Here is an 8,981-nt window from a genome sequence, read left to right on the forward strand (position 1 = left end):
AGTACATGATGTAGTGGCAAGTAGATGGTTTATCTTGCAGATCAGCTATTTTGTCTGCATTATGGATGATGATGTTAATTGCCGTGCCGACACATTAAATTTTAATTTTATTATTAACCGAAACCGGAAGCTATTAAAGAAATGACAAGTTGTCATGATAGCTTCCGGTAATCGTTAATTTTATTAACATTGTTTTATTACGAACAATTTGAATGTTATACTTGAAAAGATAAAACCGATTGATTGTCAAGGCGAATTTAGAAAAGTCCAATAAAATAAGGCAACAGTGGTCTACAGCACATGATCAACCGTGTTAGCTTGATGTTGAAATCCTATATGTTCATTGTTCAGCACTACATACCAGGAACACCTCTGAATTTTGAAGAATTGCTATGGTAACTTATTCAAATATAGGTCGTATTTATCCTTTTTCCAATCGTTTCGATATGTACCAGATAATAAAATCAAAAGTTTTATAATATAATATCATACAAATTGGTGTACAATTTTACAATTTATACTCTATATTAGCATCTCATTCTCTTGATTTTATCTTATCATGTTGCTTTATGTTCTTCAACACTCTTTCACCAGCAGCGATTTTATCACCAGTTCTGAGTCATAAAAAATCTTACTTTGTAAATCACCTAACTGATTTCTTATACAAATACACTGAATATGATATCATCAAAATGCTAGACGTTTTGATAGACAACTTTTTGTTCGGTACATTCGGTACACCAATTCGCATTAATTGTGCACCACTACTGACTGAATTGTATTTTTACTCATATAAAGCAGAATTCATACAGCATGTACAAAATATTCTGAAAGACAAAAAGAAAAAGAATCTTACAACGTTTTTTTAATTTGACTTTCAAATATATTAATGATGTCATGTAATTCAATAATCTACATTTCAATGAGTCCTCACATCTCATATATACCAGTTAATTTGATATTAAGTATACTACCGAAAGTAGAAGGTCTGCATCATATTTTGGTCTTTTCTTTGATATCGACACAGGCGGACGAATTAAAAATAAAATCTATATCAACGTGAAGATTTCAACTTTCCAATTATCATAATCTCATTTTCCAGCAGTAACTTTCCCTCTGCTCCGTCGTATAACGTTTGAAGTTAATACGTTACACTCGTGAATGATCACTATACGAACTTTGTTAATAGGGTTGTGCTACTTACTCAAGAACTCTTGAAACAGATGTATTAGGAAGAAGAAATTGAATCAACACTAAATAGGTTTTACGGTCACCATCAAGAATTGGTTGCCGGACATGATGTGTCGGTGTCTCAACTCACTAGCGACCCGTTTGCACGGTGTTAGATCTTAAGACCCCAGTACAGTCTTCTGATCAGTAATTTTACAGATCGTGACATTTTACTGAGTGTATCGCATAGCGGGTAATACACGCATAGCGGGATATGCTTACCCTGTCGACCAGTTCGGCCTCGCTCCTTTTGGAGTTCATACAATTAATTTTTGTTTCTTCGAGACCGAACTTTGTACTTATTCACACGAGAGCTGAAAAACCAAAAAATAACTTTTGAGATTTTGCAAATTAGGATTAGTAATCTACTTTGGATGAGGGAGATATATTCCTAAATTTATAATGATTTTAAAATGATACCATCGGGACCAATAGCCTAGACTTCTTCAGGGAAATAAAAAAGAAAACCCTTGTACATCATTATTTTTGTTAATGTGCTTCAGGAAGTGTCCATTTTAGGTTCGTCTTGCTCATAGTGAATACTTTTCCTACTATCAACTGCATCCTTCACTGACTGATTACTAGTTGATGGGCCGGGGAACTTGATATTTATAACTCAAATACACTTGTGCAAGGTATTCTATCATCATGTCACCACATTTTATGTACTGTGCTACAACTAAAGACGACTAATGGGAATAGGAGTATATTAATGGTTAAATCTCATAAATCCATTCAGAACATACAAATCAAGGTAGAAAACAAAACATGAATGAATCACATTTAATCTGAAAGGAGCGAAACAATATTAGCGGCACGTGATATGCGAAACTAGGACACAATTGGTTGAAATCGATGAAAGACATTATTCGGCTAAAGAACCCTTTTATGCATGACCTAATTGCACGAATAGACTATGGCGATTGTCATAGTACAGATGTCACGCAATCATGGGTTTAAGTCATCCCGTTAGTGGAGGGTCAAAAATTTTCTTCCGCCAAATTTGCAAAGATGGCATTCTAGGGCTAAATATCAGATTTACGTTTTATTATGTTATTTGTGGTGTTAGCCGTGTAAATCCCTATGTTATCCGATGGAGAATGTCTGTACTAGACTAAAATTTGTATTTTACAAATATTAATTTAATTGAATATGTTCTGTGACTCTAGCAATTCAATAATATAAGAAGTTTATACAGTTTACCATCTAACCCCCATTAAATGTATCGACCGCCGAACACTAAACGTTTACTAGTCAGCCAAAACAGATAAGCTATGAATAGGCAGATTATGCTGCCATTTTAGTCGTATCTAAATGAATCTTAATTTACATGAAAATTTTTCATATGAAAGTATACTTGTGCCAATTTTTTGTGTTTGCTTATGTCAAAACATTAGTTAGTTTTTCATTTCGGCAGAGAATTTTTCCAGACGGAGATATAAACATACTAATCGCATATATAAACAACACAGCAACAGACTTAAACATGCGTATTTTTCTACCTCTAGCATATCTGAGCCTTGTATCTTTTAACATTTTTTATATTTTAATTTCTAAATATACAGATGTAATTCATGAAATAATAACATCACCTGGATATCCGTCAACATACAACAACACCATGCGTAGAATATGGCATATTGATGTCGGACTTAAAAACACCGTCAGAATAAAGTTTACTCATTTTGGACTTGAGGACAAATATGATTTCGTAAGAGTAAGTTAGTTCCTCAATATGATTTCGTAAAAGTAAGTTAGTTTCTCAATATAATTTCGTAAAAGTAAGTTAGTTTCTCTAAATATATTTTAACACAGTTATAAACATCTGAACATGTATCTCTTCATAACAAATGTCAACACAGTATTTTGATGAAGGACAATTAACTACAATGCATATTGAAAAAAAAACTTAATAGTTAAAATACCCTGCTTGAAAAGAACGTCTTGGTAAGAAAAATAAAGTTGTCCTGTATAAATTAAGCGATTTTTTTTGGTTTATTGGTAGAAAACCTGGCCGTGAAACTTTTCTAAAACACATATTATATATAAGATAGATATAGGTTTTATCGTCAATGAGATCTCCACAGACGGATGGAATGGATATTATATCAATGCCATTCTAAATACGATCAAAATAAAACTATTAGAAAAAAGAACATTCAATAAACGAAAAACCCAAAACTGAACAGTTTTTCTATATGTGACGCCAAATGTCAATGCTCTTAAAAAAAAGACAAATTATAAAACTATTAAAAAATATTTGATATCGATCCCCCTCCCCCTTCCCCTCTCTTAAAAAAATACAAGAAAGCACAATACAATATAATTAAGAAAGCAAAATCGTACCCTTCATATCCAGTGACATCTTCGTCTGAGCGAGAAGTTTTTGGCGCTGATATATATAAAACAATAAACTATCACGTCAACTTAATTACTATTTTTAATACAAATATCAAGACTGTCAAATGGTATGTATATATATATCCATTTATTATCTTGTTTTTTTTAAATGTTTTATAACTTTAACTTTCATTTCTTCGTTCGATAACACTAGAGTTGTATATTATTCAAGATCAAAGAATATATCGATGTTCAATTTGCATTATTTAAAAACTACATGATTACAGAAAAAAAACAAAACCAAAAAAAGATGAAGACTCTATTATACTGATGAAGGATATTTGTGATCCGAAATATCATTTGATTTGTAAATGCCTACATGTCATCGTGCGATCTTCAATGATGAGCAAAAACCGAAGGATATTAAGCAACAATATGTGACCCGCCATGAAATTTCTAGACTTATGGCGGTAAACGTCATAATGAGAAAAAAGTCGATGTAAAGTCACGTCAGGTAATCTGGGCACCTGTTATTGAATGTCCAATAATATCATGCGGTAAAAAAAAGTTTCTTTCATTTCATGACCTGGGGAAATTTGAATTTCATATTAAGATTTACAGAACAAGTAGATTTTCTACGTAAAATTGATAATTTAAATTATGATCCCGTTTAGAATCGCATTCTAAATTCACAAAATTTATCTTTTAGATGTCATTGCGTAAATCACTTTATCCTGAATCATTAATATGTTTTTGATTATACAAAATGGTTTAAATTATATCACCATTGCTAGATATAATTTGAAAAATAAGTACCGAAAAATTATAACTTTCCCGAATCATATTGCAGCATGAACACAAAGTTTTTAAAGTAAACCTCATTGTTTCACATTGTAAGGGAAAATATGAAAATATGTATGGACATATACCGGTGCATGCAAATCAAGCAAGATATACCTGCCCATTTGGACCCCTATAGTGTTTAATCCAATGTGTATTTCTAGTTTGTTTTTCATCTATGACTATTTCAGAATTACACAAACAAGATGTTTGTGTTGTTGAAAGTTTTTACACCCCTTTCATCTACATGCCTCAATATTATTGATCATGCTGTTTGATCTTTGATCTTACTCTACATTAACAGATCTTTGATTTATTCACTTTGTCAGGATACATGTACAAAATGTATTAACCAACAAGATAATAGTTGAACATTAGAAAGAATATTAAATAATACACAGCTCCTTGATGGTTTATTTTATATCTTGTTATTCACTTTCTTAACATTGATGTAGTTTTCCTTACGAAAGAAAGAAAAAAGTTTAAGTCATTATTATTTTGATTGCAGATTCCGGTACATTGTTTCTATGGCAACCGAATTAAAATTCTAGAATTATTTAGTTGTTAAAGGAAACTAAAAAAAAATGACCATAATTCTATTATTTTGAAGTATCTAGCATAAAAACTTGTCAAGGTGTTTTGAATCTATGTATACTTCATGAAAATGCATACAACTCATTTGACATGGGTACCTCTATCAGCCTGAAAATCTCATGGCTGGTCACATATATGAAAAGTCTCTTAAAAAAAAGAGTGAAACAACTAAAAAGGACAATTCACAGCGTGATTTAAGTAAATGACATATAACAAACAACGCATATGGCAATCGGCGACCAACGACAACCACTGGACTATATTCGCTTGGTTGTATCCGCACTCTGCTTTACCTGATTTTGATAAAATTTCAAATAATTAAATATCCCTCTACTGGTCTTCATTTATATTTTCTTTTTTCATACAAGATATATAATGGACAGTCAACAACATGTGGATCTTTAGCAAATAACACAGGACCAATTAATCCAACGGATTCAACATCCACAGGAAGATATATGTCAATATTATTTACATCTGATGGTTCTAGTACAGACCTGGGATTTCGTGCAGTTATTTATAAAATAACAAACTTGATTTTATGAACTTTTCGCCAGATAGAACAAAGAAACGAAATCTTTAAGTCATTAAAGGGGCATATACTGTCAAATTCATGTTCACCGATTCGACTCAAATTCTCATATTCTATTTATAACATGCTAAAACGTATATCCAAATTACAAAATGTCTGAAAAATACAATAAACAATGCATGGACTCAACTATAAGTATCAACATTTCGTGTGTGTGTATTTTTTGTCTAAATGTCATCAAATTAACAATCGAAATGACCTCCGAAGACTGCCGACGGTCATATAACCCGATATAAACATAAATATAAATATAAACAGATAGCTACCACGTGCAATTCGATTTTTCTAGGTCTGTTTGATTTCATATTGCATGTTAAAAGTATGTTTATAATCGTTTTTACCTGTATAAGAATGATTTTTCTGTGGATCGAATCAGTCAACCAAATGGTTCATCCTTGTTTCACTTTTATTGTTGACATTCTTTTCCTTTTAATAGCTGAATACCTGCGTAACCCGTCTCCAGCTAAGGGGTTTCATTGAAGGTCACATGAATACGGATTCAATGAGGTCGAATTATTCACCTGGAAGTAGATAATTCATCAGCGATGTTACTTAGCTTACTTTGACAAATTGAACCAAATTGGCAGCTAAAGCGAATTATCATTTCACTATATCATTTTCATTAATGATTGAACTAAAAAAATCATGTTCTAATTATTTTTAGATCTCTTAGCTAATGCTCCTTTAATACTTATACATTTATCATTTAATACATTTTCCCATTGATTTCGTTTTCGAAAAACGTTTATGCATAAACTGTTTTGTAAATCATATTTTATAAAGTCAAGTATTAATATGTTTATCTCGCAATGGGATTTATAGATATAAAGGATAAGATGTATTATATATAATTAACAAGTCGAAAATGAATTTAATAAATTTAACATCGACTCAAGCGACCCTTTCTTGATATTTTATAATTAAAGAAAAACACACTTAACGACAGTCTTATATTAATAGTATAAGAAGACAAACACACAGCAATGCCTGCATTTCTATTTGTGCCATCTTTCACACATGACACGGAATATACCGTTTTGTCTTACAAGACGTGTTTGTTCAATTGTAAGTGACGAGTCCATGAAGGAAATACATTAACTGGAGACGTTGAAATTATCCCTTCGTAAGTTTTACGGACGCCATCAAGAGTTGGTTAACCGTTATGGAATATCCGTTTCACAGGTGATAGGGGATATGTTCCTACTGTCGTAACTAAATCCCGTCCCCTTTTCCCGAATGTGACCTACCGAATTAGACTTATTACCGGGTTTGTACGAACAGGAGCAACACGACGTGTGCCACATGTTGAGCAGGATCTGCCTACCCTTCCGGAGCACCTGAGATCACCCCCATTTTTTGGTGGGGTTCGTGTTGCTCAGTCTTTAGTTTTCTATATTGTGTTTTGTGTACTATTGTTTGTGTGTTGGTCTTTTTCCTTTTGTAGCCATGGCGTTATCAGTTTATTTTTGACTTATGAGTTTAAATGTCCCTCTGATATCTTTCGCCTCTCATTTACGTGAAATGAGGAGCTTTTTGAGGGAACAAAATTATCCAAACCCTTTAATATACCAAAGAATAGAAAAAGTAAAATCAACTACAATAACGGAAGTCGTGTCAACATCACATAGAGACAAGGACAAGAAACTCATTCCTTTGGCTAGCACTCATAAATCGTGCAATCCTGACATATTCAACGTCATTAAAGCCAACTTTCCGGTTTAACGAAACACTGAAAGATTAAAAACAATATTCATTACGGAAATATTCCTAAAAAGAAAACAACGGTCTCGAAATCTAAAACTGATTTTAACAAGGGCTTAATTTCATAACACAGCTGGATTAGAATACAACCTTTCGAAATGTCATGTTCTTAGATATATTTTATTGAATTATATTAGTGAAAGAGTACGTTTTCACTGACAACATATCTGAGATTCGACCATAAAAATGCAGTAGAGGAAAATTCAAAATATTTCCGTTTTATACATTAAAACGACTCTAGAAAATACAAACGACTGGCAAAGGAATAACACTTTATAAGTGTCTATCAACAGAAGTAAAACGGATATATGTAAACACATTGAATTTATCACGCCTTACTATTATTGTAACGTCGTGAACGTTACAAATAGCAGTGTCGTTAAAGACATTGTAAAATTGTGGCCGAAAGATTGCCAAAAGTAATGAAGCGCTAGTGACAATGTTGTAACGAACTTTAATTATTTAAAGTGAAATGCTGTCTTTGCGAATTATAAAAACTGATAAATACATTCTGTTCACCGTATTAATTTGCTTTATATAAAGTGCCTAGCAATTCAACCAAACAATGTTAAGAATTGATCTGATTCTTTTCTTCCTCCCCATACGGGTCTGGAACCTATATTTTTTTTATCCTACCTTTATGGCAACTCCGTCTAGCATATAGGGAAAACGGTAGTATTTATTCTTTCATAGGCGACAATACTAACATTTTCTAAATTTACTACTTTTTATAATAAAAAACCTGGACAAAACAGTTATGTGTGGTATTTGAACTTAATTATTCTGCTTTAGAAATTTAAGTCAAACAGTATCATGACCAACTTCCAACGGAGCTTATTTATGGTATCCATGCCCACCGTCATTTTACATCAAATTTATGAAAATTTTGAAGTCCCTTTGAATAATTCTCAAGAAAATATTTCATTGGGTTTAAAAAATTTGTATTGTAAATATACACACTGTAGTTATTCATGAATAAATAAAAAATATATTATACTCTTACATCCAATCACAGCGCTGCTAAGTTGACTTCCTTTACTTGCCTTGGGTACACAAAAGGCAAACCTAAAGCTGGGAAAGTGTAATACTATATTTTCCCTATAAATATAAATGACGAGTATGCGTCTCTTTCGTGGTAGATACTTAGCAAGTCAGTCGAAAGCGGTTGAGCTAGGCAATAACTTCTTTAGCTCAGTTGGTTAAACGCTGATATGAAACACAGAAATCCTGGGCTCGAGCCAAGAAGGAGATCATGTGATTATCTATTAAGAATCAGGATCTCCATTTACAACATATATATATATTAGAAATCTGTCTTTCGGAATATGTAGTTATATTGTATAAAGCAAGGAAATCGTTACGTCTGACATAACTTTCATTCAAAGCATGGAATTCCAAACCAATATTCTGCAGGTTACTCTGGATGGTTGCATATTCTTTAAATGCATGAATAAAGTTAGTATTCTGTTTGTCTTTGCATTGAATTAATTCATTTAGTTGACTTATCTGATAGTTTGTAAAAAATGCAATCGTGGCGGTTTTCTTCTGTTTCATTTTGTAAACCAGATGTTGCCGCGAAAAAATTAAGACACAGTTATAAATTGAGAGGAGTTCTAGTATCTAT

This window comes from Mytilus californianus, unplaced genomic scaffold (assembly GCF_021869535.1).
Source record: "Mytilus californianus isolate M0D057914Y unplaced genomic scaffold, xbMytCali1.0.p SCAF_14, whole genome shotgun sequence".
NCBI classification, from domain to species: Eukaryota; Metazoa; Mollusca; class Bivalvia; order Mytilida; family Mytilidae; genus Mytilus; species Mytilus californianus.